The sequence below is a fragment of the Dysidea avara genome, chromosome 2, assembly GCF_963678975.1.
Source record: "Dysidea avara chromosome 2, odDysAvar1.4, whole genome shotgun sequence".
NCBI lineage: Eukaryota > Metazoa > Porifera > Demospongiae > Dictyoceratida > Dysideidae > Dysidea > Dysidea avara.
Genome location: NC_089273.1, coordinates 38,029,058 through 38,050,639, shown reverse-complemented (window position 1 = coordinate 38,050,639; position 21,582 = coordinate 38,029,058). Strand labels below are relative to the sequence as shown.

The window sequence follows — 21,582 nt, the reverse complement described above, 5'->3', positions numbered from 1 at the left end:
ATAATTGTCAAGTGCCTAATCAAATAGTTCAAAGTTACTACACAGCTAGCTTTTGACTGTTCTATTAGAGTAGATTTATCTTTATTGTGACATTCAATAGAGTATCTCACATCTGTAGTAAATTAGTCATACTTCAGGCACCTTATGCATGCTTAAAATTAAACTAGCATAATTAGCAAGTCATGGGTGTCTAAATAGTTCATGGTGTTCTTATTTTGTGTTGCTGGATTCACAATTACTGAAGGCTTGTGGATTTTCTAGGTCACATTATAGAAGATGTAGAGGCTGAAGGTAAAGCATTAAGGCATCAGATAATTCAGCAATAAAACTTAGCTATAGAGCTACCTCATGCACATTTCTCATAGTACTTGGATGTATATATAGAACAAACAAATGTAATAATATGGATTGCATGGTTACACAACTTGAATAATAGCTAAAACAATATTTATTTTTACTATAGAGAGTCCTTAAATAATTAATTAATTATTTTCTATAACCATTTGTAAACATTGCGGTCATAGCTTCAGGATTGGAGTAGCATAGAAAGGATTAGAGGACTCATGATCAATCATCAAGACCTGGGGAGATGGAAACAGTATTGCACACCCAAAAGGACATCAGAGTATAGTATATGCAACCAGTGCATGAGACCACAGCCTTGATCACCACAAACTTTCAAACTAGCATTCAACTTAAAACTAAAAGTTGCAGTACTTATGCTTTGCTGAGGGAACATGCCCCCATGCAAGCTCCTTTGCCCATTCAACAGAATAATAAGCCACCTTATCATCATTGTATGTTTATATTTATATCAAATACTGTGCAAACCTCCCAAAATGGAGTATTTATATGCACAGATACAAACAATTGCACAAAATTTATACAGCAGCTAGGTTAATACAAAAATAATTATTTCAATACTCTCTTCTTAAAATCTTCTACATTTGTTGCTTCAGTAATTGTAACAGGTAAACTGTTCCACATTTTAAGAGTTGAGGAGAAAAGGATAAACATCAAAGTGAGCTTGCAACAGGGATGGTGGAACAGGCCAAAGAGTGAGGGGGGCAGGCCAACTGTAAGTTGAAGACCAAAAAAAAAAAAAAAGATCACAGCCTGCTGACAATAGCTGCTCTCCGCCAATTATATCTCCTCATTTATAACCACACATACGTACCTAAGTAGCTTGCTACACTGCTTCTCTGGATGCTGTGACTGCTCTATTAGAGTATCTATTCCTGACTGTTCTATTAGAGTATTTCGATCTTTTCTTGCAAGCAGTATCCAATAAAAGTGGGTGACCATGACCCCCTCCACCAACTATGTTTGCAATCAGTGTTGGAACCTTTGTGAATGCAACTATCCTGGCCTCTACATCAGTAGGGAACTTAGCTACCACTTTTACCTTTGCTCTGGTACCCCTGATGTATCAGCAACATACAGTAGTAGCTGTAAGATAAAGCTAGTTAATGCCCCTATATATAGGCACAGCTAGGGTGGGATTTACTCCTACTGACTATCACAGTTCCTCTCGCATTCTTTGCCCCACTATAACTGCTGTCAAACCATATGGTCAAACCATCACACAAATGATTTTAGCCGGCAGCGCACAAACAATTCTTGACAGCTTATAATAATACTATTATTAAAGTACATATACCGCATTATGACAATTCAAGTATCACGTGGTCTATTTAGGGTAAGTCCCTGTAGCACCTCAAGCGGAAACACGTGATGCGCGCTTTAAAATTAAATGTTTAATTGCAGTCCAAGCAAGACAGAGAAGTAAAGCTGTAGTACTAATAAGAAGCATTTTTTGGTATTGAACTGGATTTCAGTGGTGAGGCGTACTTTAGACTAATTGTAACGCGATGCACACTGCTTGAAGGATAAGAGAATGGAACGAGGAATGAAGAAAGATAAAGTTGGTGTGTAAAGTGTCACATTGCCACACACTGAGTAACCGCATCTATGTGATAGGTTTGTTTAGAGGTGTGCAGTGCAAATTCACTGAAAAATTCAAAGTAGCAGCAAAATCCTCATGTGGGATTGTCGACAAGACAACTCGTACCACTTGTCACTTGCCACTTACATCGTCAGAAGTCTGGGAACTTTGGCTGCAGGTGGAAGAAGTAGGCAAGTGTAACATGTGTAATGTTTGTATGTACTCATTTACACTTCATACTGGCCTAACCTAAATTAATGTATAGTAAAACCTGTCTAATCAGGTATCTATGTAATCACCTGTTAAAACCAGCCAACTTGTAAATCCCCAAAAGCATCATTTGTGCAAAAAGTGACAGATTTCAGGTGTAATGTATTCAATGCCCACCTGTTGGTTTTTACAGGTAATCTGGTTCTGGTCATAGCATGCAGTTCACCACTAGCAGTAGCAGTTAAAATATTTAGATGTGGTCATGGTACATACATAACTCAAGACCAGGCAGAAACTGAGTCATGAATTGCAGGTCAGTTTACATAAAGAGGAATTGTAGTATCTTGTGTCTTCTTTTTGTAGTTCTAAAATCAAGAGTACATAGACTGTAGTGACATCAAGGGTGTTGTGAATTTCCAGGTCAGTCTACATACTAAGGAATGTAGTCGTTTATTATCTCAGGTATTTTCTGAATTTCCAGGATCATCCACTAGCAGTAATAGTAGTAGTTGAATGTGGTTATGGTACGTACATAACTTGGGAACTAAGATCAAAGATTCAGGTCGGTTTACATACAGAGGAATTTTATTAGTGTTCCTTTTGTAGCTCTCGATTGTCAAGTGTACATGGACTGTAGTGGCATCAAGGACATTGTGGACTTCCAGGTGAGTCTGCTTACTTATCCAGACTTCTATTATCCAGAATGAAGTTTGGTTTAAATGAAACACAAGGAGAGAGCTTAAAAGTTGCTGTTTACCTATTTGGTGGCTTGTTTGTTCTACTAATAATAACTAACACTTTTTGCTAGGTGATAATGCATATTTACAGGCTAGGGAGTGACCATGAGTGCTCTGTAGTGAATTCCCCCTCTGCCCACTAAATTACACCACTGATATCAATCACAATACTTGTATTTAGTAGCGTGTAGTGATTAGTAGCATGCATTTCTTACTTACAGATATTTCTGAGATATGGACAGTTGTATGTACCAGACTGCCTGGATAAGAGAGGTTCTACTGTACCCAGATTTTAGGTACATTGTATTTAATGCCCGCTTGTCAATTTTGCAGGCTATCTGGTCATAGCGGTTTATCCACTAGTAGTTCATGGTATGTAACTTGGAACCTGGCAGAAGCCAAGATCAGAGTGTTGAGAATTTCAGTTAACAGCGGAGTTGTGTGTTCTCTTCTGTACTTCAGTCTATGTAACTCTAGTGATATCAAGGGTGTCGTGAAAATTCCAGGTCAGTCTATGTACTCAGGAATATTGTATTATCTCATGTTTCCTGAATTTCAAGGATAATGCATACTGTTATGATGGGACCAAACTAATGCCCAGGTCAGTTAAAATGTTGTGTATTTTCATAGTATCCAGATTTTAGGTTAATGCCCGCCTAACAGTTTTTACAGACCATCTGGTTTACATGTGCAATCGGATATGGTCATGGTGTGTAATTTGGGAACAGACAGCAAACTGAGATCAAGTGAATTTCAGGATTGTTGACAAGGTGTATGGATTGACCAAGTACCAAATAGCCGTGGCTCTCTTATCATTTGCCACTTACATCATCATCATCACTTTTAGTGTTAACTATTTGATGTGATGTTTATTAAATTTTTGTTACATGCTATGATACCATTGTTATATATGTTTAGCTATTGTAAGCAAAAAAAAATCATGGATTTTGCAGCCATCTTATCTGGAATTAGAATCGCCTCATTATCTGTTTGTAGCTGTCACGGCAGTTTCACACGTCCATGACAGTTCCACTCTTCCACAAAGCACTGATTAAGGTGAAGCTTGTATCGTGGCTTTCATTGTGTACATACTGTACAGCAACACCTTTTTGTCTGAAATGTGGTTTGTGACTGTACATGAGGTTAGGTCATTGCACACAACTTACAAAATCAGTAATTTTTGTATGGTGCATGGCACTAAATTTATGACTTACACCTTCCCTAGTGTCTGTACGTTCTCTATGCTTTTACACCTTGTTTATAAGACATGTGCTGATTATAAATGCTCGCACGAGGCATGGCACTGAATGGAGTCAAAAAGATTTCTGGTTAAAACGCCTTCCTAAAGTAACTAATGGCTCTGCACGCTTTCACAGCTTATTTGTCAGACATTAGGGCTTGTGTCCACATCATGTCTTTAAAAATTATTGTAGGGATTAGAGGTTTGAATGGAGAAAATACGCGTAGAGGCGATCCAGTACTAGATAATGTTAGTGCCAGATGGACTGTGGAAACGCGAGTGTATTTAGTGGTATAATGTGACGATAGCTGAAACACAGAGTGAAAATTGAGTGAATTATATCTAAATACACTTGTTAAGAGGTTGCGACAATAAACGATGACACCAAGTTTTTTAAAAATCACAAAATGCAGTATAAACCTATTGAGAAAGGTTGCACAATTCAGGGATAATATTGCAAAATCGTCCCTACACGTAAATAACTCACAGTAGTGACCGCGCGTTTTAATTCTGACGTGCGCTTTGTAGTTTCTTGGCTGCGCAACTCACTACCATGAGTCTTGATAACTACACAGATGCTAAAGCATATGGGGGCTGAGCTATGTCTTATTTGTGACCGCATTTTGGAAAATCACCCTTATGGGCACATTTGACACATTAAATATTTAGCTATGAAGCACAACATTATAAGTTAAATTTCCACCCATTTAAGGGTAGAATAAACCATATATACCTTGAATTACAAGAAAATTTTTAGAAATATTTAAAAAGTTTTTTCTGCTATTAACAGCACCATGCTAGTTTAAAAAATTCTAATTGTTTCAGGCGCAACCATAAGGGTAATTTTCCAAAATTCGGTCACATTTGGTGTTTGATTGCATATCATAGTAGCTTAAGTTGAGTAAATTTAGCAATATGTTAGTGATCTCATAACTACATTGGTGAAAATAGCTAATAGGTACACAAAAATTAGTGATTTTGTTTATACATCAAATATCAAATATGCCTAAAATAGCAGTTCTCAACTGAAGGTAAACTGTGTGTTTTGTGTGCATGCTTAATATGTAGCTATATGAAATTAAGAACGTGCTAATCAAAAGGTTGCAGGTTTGATGCTCAGGCTTGGTTCTGTACATGTGAGGATCATTATCCTGTTGTAGCGGAATTTCTTGCAGTTGATCAGAAGATATATGTACAGGAATGAGATTGGTGAGGTCACTGTTGTCTGGTAATAGCACCGATGTATCATGATTAATGGTCATATCATGGTAATAAGTGTTGTTTGTAATTAACCACTGTAGTGCTGTAAGCACTACTGATCTGCAGACTTTAAAATCTCTGAGATTGTGCTACTCCCTCTCTCCTAATTATAATTACATCTAAAGTAGCTGGACACTGTGAAAATGCTGAATTCTTTGTATTACATCAATTTTAAGTGTTGAAACGTTCCTAGACTGTGACTCGGATTGTGGTCTGGAGTGTGGTTGTACTGTTTGGCGATTAGTTTGCTCTTCTCTCATCATAGTGCATCTGTCTCTTCTTTGTTGCAGTACGGTTTCTCATTCTCTAGTCATTGCTGTTCATCTAGCTCTGTCATATTCTCTGTGTCTAGCCAATCTATATACATACAGTGGCGATATTGTATTATTGTTTATTAGGCTATACCACATTCAGTAATTTTAAGTTTCACGGATTGTTATTGACCAGCAGGTACAAAAAATAACAAAAATTGTACTTGCGACCATAGATAATATGACTGAGTATAGCGATCTTATGGATGACAGTGCTAAAAATTCAAAGACATGAAAGAAGGACTTCCGTCTCAGACTTCCGTTTTCCTAACTTTTATTCTTTAAGCTCTCCATTGCTACCAGCTACTACGCCAATTACTGGTTCATTTTTAATAAGTTTACAGTTTTTTTATCACTCTTTTTGGCCAATCATGTGATTTTTATTTTGTTTTCAAGTTTGGCAAAGCACTGAGCCACCGCATCCATGAAAAATAAGATTAATTCGTCATGGCCTTAGTGATAAACCTTGCATCTCTTTCATCTCGTGATTCTTAGGATCTTCTTTCTCTATCACGTTCTCTTCTTCTCCTTTATAATCTCTCATCTCTTTCCATGTGCGTGTGGGTGCTACTGTGCACGTGAGGTAGCTCTGGGACCTCTACCAAGTTTGGGGACTTTCCGATTTGTATAGGAAATCTTGTGCATACAACGTATGTACCATTTCAACTACCAAGTGTGGGGATTTCCGGTTTCTTTTGGGAATTTTCGTGCACGTGACGTACGCACCATTTCAACCAGCAAGTGTGGGGCATTCCGATTTCTTTAGGGAATTTTCGTGCACGCGATGTACGTACCATGGCCACTTGACAATACTGGGGCTCGCTCAGGCTCACCCTAATAATACAAAATGCATTAAAATTACATCATGCTGTAAAATTGATGAATGAATTTACATGAAAACTACAAGACATTTACTAACCAGGAATAGAATTGCTAGTGAATGAAGGAACAAAAATGATGTTTTATAGCCTGAGTTTAAATTTGTTGTAACAAGCTTGTACCTGCTATTGTAAACCTGTTGTTTTCAGCCTGACATTGCTAACTTTGTGACTGTTAGTATAAATAAGCTGCTACAGTATGTTATATTCTCTTCCTCTGATGCTGAGTTACAATAAAATTGATTCTAATAGTAGTTTGTTCAGTGGAGTATTACATTTGGGGGCTTATCCTAACCAAGAAAAATAAGAGCAGCAGTTTTGTAATGACAACAATTGAGGCATTAAGACTACAATTGGACAATTTACAAAAAAGAAAAGCAAAAGCTTGAGGTCAGACTCTTGCAGACACAGCCTGATACAAAGACTATTATTGAGATAGAACAGGAGAGAGACCTTTGGAAGAAGAATTATGAAGGAGTTGTATATGGTAGTAGAGTACTACCGTATAGCGGGAAATTTTCGAAAGGTTAAATTTTCAATAAAAAGTGCTGGATTGCAAATTTGAAAAAATGTTTTCGAAACAAGCCTCTTTACTGCGCTGCACAGTAGATAATTACTTCATGGAGGAAGCTAACAGTGGTTGCATTGGTCACATACATAGCTAAAATTTGCTGCTTTGATTGTTCAGTATAGCTAAATAAATGCCCAATCTTGTTTTGATAGAAGCTTGTCTAGCTACCCTAGGGTCTTCCTTCATAGGTTGAACCATGTTGTTTGGCGGAATTCACCTCAGTGGTCTACGGATCTATAGCTATATGGTTAGCTTCTTTTGTGTGGCCCAGTACCTAGCTAGGCCTATAACTAGTAGAAATACATGAGTGCACTTGCAAAAAATCATTTATATATACCTAGTTATACTTTATTTGATTGTCACTTCAAAGCTGGGATGTACTAGCTAGGTATTTTCGAAAACACATTGCTGTTCTCGAATCTTTCTAAAATTTAACCTTTTGCAAATTTCTCGCTATGCAGTATATAATTATTGAAGTATAACTTACAGGAGGTTAGTCCAGTAGAGAGCAAAAAATCATTCAGTAGCAGGAACAGTTAAAAGAAGAGGAGGTGAATGTTAATCAGTGGAAGAGTAAGTGTGAAGAGTTTAATCAGAAAATTACAAAATGGAAATACCAATGTATAATGCTGGAGAATGAAAGGAGTAAGCTAGAGTACACAGCAAAAAATACCACATTTCCGGCGGTTATATCGGTACAGGAAATGTGAAGGAAATTTTCTGTTTGAATTTCTGACACATTTCCTGTACTTGTACATATCACCTTTCCAAGTGATTTCCAGTTTTGCAGGAAATGCCACTTTCAAAAATGTCAAGGAATATTTTGTTCATATTTCTGGCACATTTCCTGCCCTAATACATGCCACCTTTCCAGGCAATTTCCACTCATGCAGGAAATGTCACATTTCCTGGAACTGGAAATGTCAAGGAAATTATTTGGTTTACATTTCTGACACATTTCCTGTACTTCTACATATCACTCTTCCATCTAATTTCCAGTTTTGCAGGAAATTCCACAACCATATTTTGTCAAGGAGTTCTTTGTTCACATTTCTGAAACATTTCCTGTACTAGTACATACCACCTGTCCAGGTGATTTCCAGTTATGCGGAAATTTCAAGGTAATTTGTTTACATTTCTGGTGCATTTTCTGTATTAGTACATATCACCTGTTACGGTAGTTTGCAGTTAGGCATGTAATATAAGTTTGACACGTGCCACTTTTACTGTCATTGATTTGAAGTTACTATGGAATTTTAAATTGATATGGTTACACTTCAGCTCAAATTACTGTAGAATTTTGCAATAATTTTATTTTCAGTTTGTACTATGCAGTTTAACTGGTAGCTAAAGGTAGAATTATTACATGAATATATCTGCATCCACTGAAAATTCTATCGCACACTTCACAGTTTTTGTTGTCTTGCATAATATAGAAATTAACCCATGCACCAAACTTTAATCTCGTGATCAATATACCTATATATGTAATAACAAATTGTTACAGCTCAAAAAATGCTACATGCTGTTTGATATAATAGGTTTGCCACAATTTGTAAGTGCTAGTAATGGTTAAACAAACAAATGGGTGGCTTTCCAGACACTCTCTATAGAGCCCCATTGGTAACCATGGCACAAAACAGAAAACAAGCAACCTTTGCATAATTACGTCACTTTGTATTATGAATTACACAGGATCACCATAAAATTAAATAATATTATAGGCTGTTATGTGTCATCTCACAATAAGCAAAAAATTATTTTATCGATGAGCTGGAACAATTTTCTATACACAGCGAACTGGGAAACTCATCTCCCATACATTTTCTACAGTACCTGTTGGAACTTCAGCACACACCTTTCTACTCTTACCAGAGGAGTACCACTATAACCAGGTCAACACATAATTATGTATACGAAACCAATGAAGCTACCATCCAGTAGCCACTACTGCTACTGGATCATAGTAGTAGTGGCTAGGATCCATTGTGCCACACAACTACAATAAAATTTCTGGGATAAATTTATAAAATTCTCACCAGCATACGTATATGTAGCTAACTCAACTCAGATATTTTACTATCAGCAGCCACAAACTATAGGGTGGTCTGTTGAGAGACTATTGACAATGAGTCAATGAAGGGGACTGAACAGCATTAGGAGCTATATTGGCTACAAGAAGTATATGTCTATTTAAGGTAGTATTCCCACACACTTTATCGTAGAAAAACGACTCTACATAATGTATGAGTCTGACACCACATCAAATAGGGTCGACATTGTGATGTTTGCTTTTGCTTTACATCTGATGCATAATTACTTACATAAAATGCACTTAAAAGATTTTGGTGTAGCTATTTGTCAATTTCCAGTTTGGCTCAGTGGGAATTGCACATGCTGTGTAGCCAAAGCTGATCATACATGCAAAATGCTGTATCGAATTCAGGGGCAGATCCAGGGGGGTTCAAAGGGTTCCATGGAACCCCCCTTTTGAAAGAAGAGCCTCTCTTACTCGAGATACTCTAATAGAGAAGTCACAGTAGTCTTTTGAGGAGCAGTGTAGCAAGCTATATGTATACAGTTATAAATAAGGAAATGTAGTTGGTGAGGGAATCTATGGTGAGGGCAGCTATTGACAGCAGGTAATGACCTTGTTTTTTTTTTGATCTTCAACTTACAGCTAGACTGAAGTTGCAATTTAAAGTGGAACCCCCCCTTTTAAAAGTCTGGATCCTCCCCTGTAATTATATAATCAACTCCTTCATGTATTACAGTAGCTACTACGTGTTTCAGCATGTCTCGGGCACTGAGCCAGATTGCTAGTTGCTCACAGCACTAATCACCTGTGGGCACTGAAACCATCTCTGCCTCTGGATCCAGATTGCACTACTTGTCCTGAACAATTAAATTGATCAAATCTGATAAGTGTGAACCAAAGTGTAACCAAACAAGACTACCAAGCAGGGCTGGCTCTGGCAAAATAGGGGCGGGTGGGCCACCACAGTTGAGGGCATAGCAATTGTAGCATATTTTCAAGGGGGTCTGGGGTCAGGCCCCCCCTCCACCAGGAAAAATTTTAAATTCATCACTCAAGCCTGAGATGCAGCAATCTGAAAGCATTTTTAACGTAATTTAGTTGGGTGCTGACAGTTGCATGCTGCTCAACAGAATCTTTGAAGTAAGTCTGAGTGTACTGAAGGGCTGAAATAATATCAAGTAGCAAACTCTTACGTGCAATTGTATGGCTTCTCGTACGTTAGTCTGTGCACTAGAGTTTAAAACCATAGATTATAGCCCTCTATATAATCTATGGTATAGCTACGTATAATATTTAGCTAGCTGTACATAATATGAGGGAAGATACTCTCTTTCTCTTCTAGAGTAAAAGGTTGGGTGGGTCGCAAAGAGCAAGAATTTTACCGATCGATTTTAACCTAAGCGCGCAACTTAATAGTTTTTTTCTGACAAAAGTTGAGGCGTTTGTTATGCTGCGCAAGAACATTAAAAATGGCGACGTTGGCAGGTGCTGGCAGAAAGTTGGAGAGAATCGAAGCGTTCTTCTGTGACATAGAGAAAGAGAAGACTCCGCAAGCAAGTAGTGAAATAAAAGAATGCCAGTGAAGCGGCCGTCTCGACTCGAGGGGTTCTGGACTCAAGTCACTACTCGCACATCACCCGCCTACCTTAACAGCTATAATTCTATATGGGTATGTGAAAAGGAATGGTATTATTGCCACTGCTTCTAATGTGAGGAAACAACAAGCTCTTCTTACTACAACTCGGAGCAGGAAAACAAGGTAGGCATCATTTAGAGTCGCCTAGTCCAGTACACAAATATTTATTATATCCAGGTTATCAAAATCGCACTCATCAATAGAATAGTATGTCTGGAGATAAATATAGTGTTACTCGTCAGCAGAATGTATCACCAGATATATTAAGAGAATGGTAGCTTTTCCAAGATGGTGAACATCATTAAGACTATAGCACCTGTTGAAAAAGTCCATCGGACCTCAGGATGCCAACCTACAATTGAGTTTGAGCTGTTACTGAATGTCGTTGATGTGTCACCTGGTCTGTAGGTGAGGTTCTCTTTTGTGATTACAAGTCTTGTTTGTAATTATGTATTTGTTTGTAGTATGTGTTTAATCTGTGGTGTATTATTAAACAAGGCCACAAACAGACATCCTGTTCAAAATATGTGTAACCTTATATCCTACATTGCTCATATCTTGCCTACAGTAATTGTGCTAAGTAGTACCTTGAGTAGTATGTATGCATTCCCAGGTGCATTTGGATTGAACATAATACCACACAGTACTTTACCATTATTTGTAACTTGATTTTAGAAACCGGAACCAAATTATACACCAGGGGAAATTGAACGACCACCTCTAGTGGGTAGCTACACTATCAAACTATCCGGCGATTTTGATGCTCAAAACTGGTTTCTTGAGGTTATGTTTTCTGGGTGCCCTGTCAGGCTCTAGTCACATTTTCTGGCTTTGACACAAGGACCTTGCTTCATGACAATCAGTGGTGGATGGCCTTCAACAGCCAGCCAAAGATTTTGGTATTGATTCTGCTGTATTTCAGCCACTTAAGGAGCTAGTTTTCAAGAATAGCTGCCAACCTGCTACTAATAGGCCTAATGTATTTTGTGGAGTGGACTCACACTAAGTTAGAAACAGCTTCTTAACAATTATCCAGGAATTTCCTAGTTCTTGTACCACTGTAGACACTAATGTCAAGCTAAAACTACTGAAGCTGCTCTTCCTACAAAGTCACAAATATCGCACGTGCACTAATTTATTAGAATATTTACAAGACGTTATAATAGTGCATAAATAGTTAGATATAGGCTATACATAGCCTTTTCTACACAGTCTATATAGTGACAACATATTTTTAGATGTAAACTAACTTAGCGGGCAGCATTAAGCGGATAGCGCAATACTAACAACATCGCTAAGTATTTACTTCTGGTCATTCACAGTAGCCTATCCACTAGTACTAAGCAGTAAAGCAGCAAAGGAATTAATCCTACGCAACTACAATAGCCTCCACCACTGCTAGTATGCACAAGTACACATGTTTTGTAAACATTCTATTAAATTAGTGCATTCGCGAACTGTGTAACTTTGTAGGAAGAGCAGCTTCAACAGTTTTAGCTTGATAATGGTGTTTCCAGTGGTACAGGAGCTAGATAATGCCTGGATAACTGTTAAGAAGCTGTTTAGTTCAGTGCATGAGTCCAGTCTGCGAGTCCTGTCTGCGAGTTCAGTCTGCGAAATACATTAGGTCCTACTATTAATGTGTTTTCTATGCATAGTATTAATGTATTCAGTTTTTCATATTTGTTGGCCCTGACCACAAACATTTTTCGTATGGTTACACTGGATCTGTTTTCAGTAATCTTGCATCGTTCAACTTTCTTAAATGTCCAAGAAAAATAGTTATATTGTAGTGTAGGTTGCATTTTTTTGTTAATGTGTATTATACCGTGCATTCAGTTACATTATACAATTTACAGAAACTTCAATAAAGTGGAGCAGCTGTAATATGCCGAACTTAAGGGCAAGGTGGAAATAGCTATCAATCAAGAAGATATTAAGTGACATCGATACACCAAGAGAGCAGAGAGACATCTAGCAAGGAGTGATACGATGAGCTAATGAAAGTTACAACTCAAGCTTAAGGAGTAAACATGCTGATATGATGATAAAGATGGTAGTCTATTAAACAGGTTCAGCCCAGGTGATCACACTTTGTCCCAAGCAAAAGAAATTTCGTGATGGGTCACAAAATCTGATATATGGTACTGTACTATGTGACTAACTTGTAGCTATACTATACCCTTGTAACTGTGTACTTGTATATAATGTAGTACCATGTAGATATTATTGTTTACAGTTTTTACCACATGTATAAGTTTCATTGATACTGTACAAGAAATGTATTTGAAATTTCATTAATACTGTATAGAAGAAATCTGTTGGAAATGTCATAGATATTGTATAAGGGAAATCTGTAGGAAATTTCATAGATATTGTATAGAGGAAATCTGTAGGAAATTTCATAGATATTGTATAGGGGAAATCTATAGGAAATTCCATAGATATTGTATAGAGGAAATGTATTGGAAATTTCATAAATACCTTATAGAAGAAATCTGTAGGAAATTTCATATGTCCAGTGCAGGAAATCTGCAGGAAATTGTGCCCTATCATGTAGTAGGAAATGTACAGGAAATTTGCAAATTTCCTGTACATTTCCATCTCCCGGATATGTGCTGGAAATGTCACCTGTCCTGTAAATTTCCAGCACATATCCTGCTACAGGAAATGCCACATTTTTTCCTGTGGTAGCAGTGTGCATAGTTAGCAGGGAAGTTAGAAAGGGTAGAAGCTACTATAGAGTTATAATGTCAAAGGCAGAAGCAAAAGTTAAGAATCAGTGGGAAGCCTATGAAGACAGTATAGTTCAACAAATACAAAAATTGCAACACCGAAACAGAATGCAAGAAGAAAAGTGATATTTACACCACTTAGAGAAGTTAAACAGAGTGAAGATTTTTCAGTTAACCAAGCTCAGGTCATAGGAAGTACTTGTGTACTGATTGTGGATCAACAGCAGTCATTGAAATGTTGTTCCAGTAAACGACCTACTGATAGGGTACAACAGATTGGCTAGGAAGATGTTTCTGGAGAGCAGCACACATGTGAAATGGTGAGTAAAACTGATATTGGTAGTTCAGAGTTATCTGTACCAATTGTTATTAATGATAATGCACGTGTTGTGTTGAATTATTCCTCATAATGTGTCCCATGTGAGGAACGAGGTGATCAATCTTTAGTAAGAACAAGAGTTATCGAAACAGTAAACACAAACCATACAACTGCTCATGTTAACCTTCCTATTATTTTAGGTGGAATAATCACACTGGTTCCACAACTGCTCATGTTGATGAGATAGGATCTGTCTTGTTGGCTCAGCAGTTACTACCCCTTCCCAAATTCAGTGGAGAATTAGATGGCAGTGAGGCAGTAACTGGTACAATTCAAGAGTAGTTAGAGTAATTGCTGATATTTGTAATTGGTCTCCTCAGACTAAACTCGTGAACCTGATTACCAGACTAGGTAGTCAGGCTTATGCTTTTTTGATCCTGCACTATGGAGCAGCATACCAATTACTCACAATTAGTTGCTGAATTATGTAATAGGTTTACACCAGTCAAGCTATCGATAGAATTAATAAGTTTATTTCATGACAAAAAAAAGGAATAATGGAGACAGTAGATCAGTATGCACAAGATTTTCATTCCGTTTTCAACAAGGCATACCCTAGTGTACAGCAAGGTACAAAAGAAGTGGAAAAAATTGGATAGACTGTGTTAGTAAATAAATTTGTAGCTGGACTCCTTCCTGAAATAAAGTCAAAGGTACGTAGTGGAAATAAAGGATAGCTTTAGTCCATTACTTTCTAAAGCTAGGTTTAGGTTGCTACATTTTGGTTCTACCCGCTCAGAGGTTCCATTGAGTCAGACCAAGGTATATGTTTTCCTGGTAATTCAAGATCTGTGATTAATCCTGAGAATGATATGCTTGCTTTAGACTATAAAGATCATGTGTTAATTATTTAATAACCCTTTCACGGCTGAATTTCCCAGCGCGCTTTACAAGGCATGCCGAATCATGCTGTATAAGCCTCACTGTACACTAAACCACTTGGTTACTATACCTGTACGTAAACGCTGTGGACTAACAATCTCGACAGGGTTGTTTTTATTTACGTAAATACAACCACAAAGTAATTATAAGACAACAATACTACATACAAACTACGCTAAAAGCAGCCTTGAGAAACAGGCGGCCACTAATAAACTATCTACAAATAAGCGTTACAGTGTAAGAAACTATTTTATGTTGTTTCCTTACTGAATCATCATCTTCATGGCTGGTTTCTTCGAGTTTTATCACAAATCCAGTGTCACACATGCGTATACGTACACGATTGAATCACGCCACACGTCTGAAAAACCATCCACAGCTACTTTCCGGTTGTCTTAGCCTATCTACAGCAATATATCTTTGTTCAAAACATTACTATCAACTCAAACATAAACGAAATAGCCCTATTTTCGAGAGAAAAGTTTTACTAGGTTATGTAATAAACCCGCAATAGTGCGCAAACTATCTGGTTATCCCAGAAACTGGACCTCTGTGGGCATGCCTGCTTTAGGGCTAGCGCATCGTACTATGAAACGCACAATAGAAGTGCTAGCATGTTGGAATTGCATTCAGCGTGTGTTTTATACCATTGTGCCGGATAAATCCAGTTACAGCCATGAAAGGGTTAAGTTTGAAATAGGACTTAGGTGTTATAACTGTGGGTCATTATCTCATTTGATCAGGCAATGCCCTTATTCTATGCAGTAAAAGTACACAGAAGCTACTGGGAACAAACTTACTAATTCCAACAATACAAAAGATGTAAAAGGGGAGTCGATGTACTTTCAAATGTTACAACTGTGGAAAATGTTGTTGACAATAGCCAATCAAAGTTTGCAATAAGTGATCAACCCTCAGAGTCTAGCATGTTGAGGTTAATAAAGCATTGGATTCAGTAGTTATTCTAATGCATGGCATTACATCAGAGCCCTCCACTGGAAATATTCAGTTGGGTCCTGTCTTAAAAGCTCTGGTAAAAGTAGAAGGGGAACTGGTGGAGGCCTGATTAGATACTGGGTCCCCAGTAAGAAGTATACAATTTGAAGCTCTTTAGAGATTTTGGCACAGCAGCTCCATCCAAGACAGACCCTATTGGAGTGGAGGACAGCAGTCATATCCATTTGGAACCAACCTCTCTCATTCTGCAGTACTACAGTGAGAACAATCCTAAGATAGTGCTGCAAATTAAGATTGACATGAGTTGTCCAGGGTATTCAACAACAGTAGTGGTCCAAATATAGAAGGGGGCTCCAGCTAAACTGTAATAGGAACAGATTTGCTGTCTCGATTAGGGAATTTTTTATACAGACAACAGAAGATGGTAGTAGTGAATGTGATTTGTTCTCTACTGAGATTCAACAATACAATCACCATGAGGTCTGTCTTCATCACTCTGATCTTCTTGTAAAACACTTACACTTTCTAATGAATTATCACCATTGTTTGATCAGATTTTAAGAATAATTCATTAAACACGGTTAGCCAACCAAGAGAAATGAGGGCTGTAGATAAATCAAATGGTCCAAGTACTGGGAGTGTTAGTCTTGTTTAGGTGACTAGAATACCTGCTACACATTAATATCAATGAGAGCTAAAGTGACTGATGAATGTTACTGCAAAGTAGGCCTACGTTGAACATGCCATCACAATTTGGGCATAATAGGTAGTCAAAAGTATTGAGCATAATGCCAGCATAATATGCATAATTTTTGTGTATTGGTTGCCAGAGAGGCTAAAACTCTGCTTATTTTACATGATGTACAATGGGATAGTATGAAAACATGGTAAAAACCTAGTTTACAGCTACACTGTGAAGAAAGGATTAGTTCAAGATTGATTGATATTAGTGCTGAAACGATTATTCGGCTATTTGACTAATCGGTCAGCATGATACTATTCGATTCATTAAGACACTTTGAATATTCGTTAGCACTTTGTTACATATAATTTATTTTAGAGGGAGTGCCACTTTTCTAATAATAAAACCTAAACTGGATGAAACTAAGTGCTACCTTCTACTCCTGTATGCACTTCTAGGTAATATTACTACGCATAATACAGTACTTTGTACTGTAATGGGCTATTAAGATTGAGGCCTAATCTGCTAGAGGTTTAATTTGCCACAGTTGAGTTCATTACTGACATGGAGTGGTCTGTAGTAGGTATCCGCATCAGAAACCTACAGACATCCAGATTCCTGCTAGTTATTTACAGTACAGCTCACAGGTAATGTCGCCAGTAGAGCACATGCAAGCAATGCTTGTGTCTTCTAGCTCGGCCGTTCTTTTATGAGGTACTGGAACTGTGGAAAATCGTGGTGATAGACACAAGCCACATGAGTACCTTGCCACAGATGAGAACACTGGCCACTGAGTTTAGTAACTTCATATAGCACTTAAATCAAATAAACATTTGTGACTGAATCTGCCATATTATGTTTGTGCAAGCCTAGTTTTATGGTAGAATGCAATAAACAATGCTAGAATGGTGCTAAAATACTGAGCTCTGCAGGGTGGAGAAAACGATTTCCCTTCCCTGAATACCTATTTTTGTAGTTATTGCAGTAGAATATATATGTGACTGGATGTTGGAAAAACGATCTAAGATTGCACATTTGAAGTTTCAAGATAAATGGTTTTAAATAATTCAAGTCAGCATAACTCACCAAGGATAGCAAGCACACATATGAAATTTACACAAAAGATGCATCAATCCATTACGTACTTTTCAGATCACTTCCAGTACTTGTAGCTACTAGTAGAGTTTCCTACCAAATAAGATAGAAAATCTGAGCAGGTGGATGAGTGAAGTAGTATCACGAGTGCTCACAAAAGGTGGAGGGTGGGGATTGTGGGGAGGGAAAGAGATAGACTTCAAAATGGAGGCAGATCACAATTGGAGTCCAGACTTGAGATTACAGGGCTGTGCTGTCTCCTTAGTGGCTGATATGTAACAAAATCAACAGAAAAATACCTGGCCAACATTATCAGGCCATCCACCAGTATACCACTGATTCTTGCCAAGCCAGACCCTTCACAAGGCCAAATACTTCCTTTCGATATCTCTACACCACCCAGAAAAGTTGTCTGTTATAACCAGCCTTGAGTAGTTTAAGTAATGCGGAGTGTCAAAGCTAGTAGAACGATATAGTGTGGCTATCCACTGGTAGTTTTAGTTTGATTTTGCCTTATGTGAGATTTGGATCGGTTTTGTAAAATCTGGTCACATATTGTAAGGTAGTTAGCTTCAAGGTAACTTGTAGGTGTACATGTTTTGTAGCCAGTTTCTTTTGTTTAGTAGCTACAGTAGTTATTTTAATTGTAGTTTGCTGTTTTTATGTTATATCAATCATTATTCTTTTCAGTACTACTTTGAAAAATAATTTCTTCATAAACACGCAATGGGTGGAAGGTTTATAAAATCAAAAAAAAAAAATCTGACTATTTAAAGAGCTTGCTTCATAACAAAGGAGGGTGATAACACTATACACCTTGGTAGCATCATGATCCCCAAAGCAAGTGGAGTTTAAAATATTTTGTTTCATGCAAGAATTCCCGAGATATGAGTGTTAGTCTGCCTTGCCTTCAATGAGCGGTTCTCAGTGCCTTTTTCTTAATGAAGGAAGGGACTAACAATAAAACATCTCCCTGTCATCTAAAACATCTGATATCATCTTATTCACCTCTCAGGAGGAGTAACAAATCTTAGTTTCAGTGTGTAGTAGACTCAAAGGAATGCAAGTTACGGCTATTTGTTTATGTCACGTCAAAGTAATTTTATGCAATTGATCATTCTTCACAAATTTTTCCTTCCTTTGAGATAAGGAAAGGTGAAAAAGACTTACTTACCCAGTATTTGATTACCCTACTCATGGCTAACACAATGCCACAAATTTCAACCCTATACACTATTCCATTTATAAGTCAGAACTGTTGTAGTAAACACATGTATTTATTTTCCCTATACTTGCTGTACTAATCATTTTTTATGCTGTTGCTACCATGAAGAGCTGTAACCTCAAAAGTTATTGGCATATTAGGCTGAAACTTTGTTAAACGGTACTCTTACAGTACCACCCAGATGTAACATTACACTCGCGAGCAGTTGACAGTCGTGTAGCCAATTTATGACCTGTGATTCCTTTGGCATGTGTGTGCTAACTAACTCACCATGTGTAGCCATGACATGTGAGCTTCTTCTGGTGGCTGCTCCAGTAACTGTGTGCCTTCACACGTGATGTATTCCAGTTGTGTGTCATGTCGAGTCTTGGCCTGGATTTAAGCACTTGCGAGGGATTGTAACATTACCTCTGGGTGGTACTGTAGCTAAGTAGATTATAATAATAAATTTTAATAAACAGGAGTTCGAAGAATGCTTTTGTGGATTTTTTGTGTCATGTTTTTGCAGATGCCATCGCACACACACACATGCACACACACACACACACACACACACACACACACACACACACACACACACACACACACACACACACACTATATGTAAGTATGCCATTGTTAGACATTGAAATAAAGGGTTCAAAGGAATTTATAAACTTGAAAGACCCTGTGTTGTGGCACCCGAGTGAAGTAAGGGCACTACTACAGGATGTGAGGATTTGTGTTTCAATATCTAACTTATTTAGAGCATGGCTGCTTTGTGGACTTTCTCAGCTGGTTGTGTCACAAGAAATGTAGTGCTCATTAATAGAAACAAGGCCGATACAATTGTCTGTAACTTGTAACAGCACTTGCTATCAAGTTAATTGCCTATGCATTGCCAATGTTACAGGAACTTAATTGGTAGGTTTTTTTTTGTTTTTTTTTTGCCCCAGCTATTGAAACAGAAATAGGGGATCTACAGCATTAAGATACCTGTAAGTAGCCAATGAAATTTGCATAATTCATCTTACTGTAATCAAAATATATAGAAACGTGAATTAACTAGTATAAGAAAAGATAGGAATTTTAAACTAGAGTAGGGACAATGTATATAGTACCACTATAAAAAGTGCTGAAACAAGCTGGATTTGAGTAGTATGTAATGTCCAAGAAGCAAATATCCCTACGGTTGCATTTCAATCTCAACAGAACAGTGTGGATATTTGCTCTTATTGTTATACAGCAGTTAGACATTACATATTACTCCAATCCACATTGTTTTAACACTTTTGATCATAGTACTACATTGTCCTTACTCTAGTTGAAAAATTTTAATACTAATTTGTGGATTTTTCTGCAAATTCATGACGACTAGATGTACTGTATATAATAGTAATGTAAATTAATCTAACTGGATTTTTAAAAATAGGTACTAATTCATATATGTGACCGGGCCTGCGAAAACAGGGCATGTGGGCACAAACTACACCCCGTCATACAGCAGGCTGTATCTCAAGACTGGAATAGAATATTTGCACTCTGTAACTTTTGTTATAAAGCCAATTAAATGTTTAACAATACCTGAAAATTGCATGACTGTAGCATTGTGGCATAAAACGTTATGGGTGATGAACTTTTGAAAAAGTAGGTAAATTTTATGTACCCACATGCCCTATTTTCGCAGGCCTGGTCACATATTATGTAGGTGCTGTGCATAGCCCAGAAAATTTTTCATCAATTTAGCAATGTTGGTGCTAACAATTCACCATATTTGAAGCCATCTGTCTGAAGTATGAATCATTAAAGTTGGCATATTGGATGTGCACACAGGAAGACTCTTTTCACAAAACTGACAGTTAATTAATTATACTGGATTATGAAAGTAGGCAGCAAATTTTGCCGATTAGTTAAAAGTATAACCCACACTGTTAAAAATAGGGTGTAATCCAATCACCTTTGGGGGAGTTCTAACTGCTGTTTAAATTAAACTCCTTTGAAGGGAGTTGTAGTACTCCCCAGGGGTGCTTTAGGAGCAACTAAAAGGTGTTACAAGGGCATTGCAACATTCCCTAAGGGTGTTCTAGGAATAGCTATAAAGGTGTTCTAGTGCTCTCCATGGTGGCATTTTGTTGAAAAGAAATGTAGGCTTGCTATAGCATTCCAGTAACCTTCATGTTGATTTCAATTTATACTCAATGACTACCAACAACAAAGCACATTAGCAGTACGCAATAATATATTTGCAAAACCTTATACTTACCACATAGTTGTTTCCAAGTCACTCTTATAGAAGTTAGCAAACTGTACTTATAACCTAATTTTCAATACAAGCATCCAATTGTGGGTTTCAATATACCTAGGTGTAGGCAAACACCCTTACAGTGGCTTAGCTATTATTGGGGAGTAAAATGACATTTGTGGTGTTCAACAACACCCCAAGTGCTACAATACTCCCCTAGGGTGTTGTAAATACCATGGGTGTACATGAACACCTTTACGATGGGTGTACCTGTAACACCTCGTTTTAACAGTGCACCACATAATTATGTTATTGGGCCCGCAAAAATAGGGCATGTGGGCACATGATTTTTGCTTACTTTTTAAAACTTCCAATGCTCATATAATTATGTAACGTTTTATACCATTAAACTATGGTAATGCAATTTTCAGCTCTTGGCTAGCATTTAATTGGCACAAGTTACAGAATGCATATATTCTGTTCCAGTATTGAGATATCATCTGTTGTGTGACAGCATGTAGTTTGTGCCCACATGCCCTGTTTTCGCAGGCCAAGAAACATATTTGCCAAACTGTATTCA

At 37.5% G+C, this 21,582-nt stretch overlaps 1 protein-coding gene and 2 long non-coding RNA genes across 13 annotated transcripts in view; 2 read left to right on the top strand and 1 right to left on the bottom strand.

Moving 5' to 3' along the window:
- The window catches only part of LOC136247257 (uncharacterized), a 237,281-nt gene that overhangs the window by 53,712 nt on the left and 161,987 nt on the right, over positions 1 to 21,582 (bottom strand). The gene's annotated exons all lie outside the window — the stretch shown is intronic.
- Positions 1 to 21,582, top strand: part of LOC136247263 (uncharacterized) — a 75,750-nt gene that overhangs the window by 20,999 nt on the left and 33,169 nt on the right. The gene's annotated exons all lie outside the window — the stretch shown is intronic.
- On the top strand, positions 10,654 to 13,143 carry LOC136244867 (uncharacterized). The gene is made up of 3 exons (XR_010695601.1): positions 10,654 to 10,949; positions 11,004 to 11,234; positions 12,686 to 13,143. It is a non-coding gene; the product is annotated as an uncharacterized lncRNA (long non-coding RNA).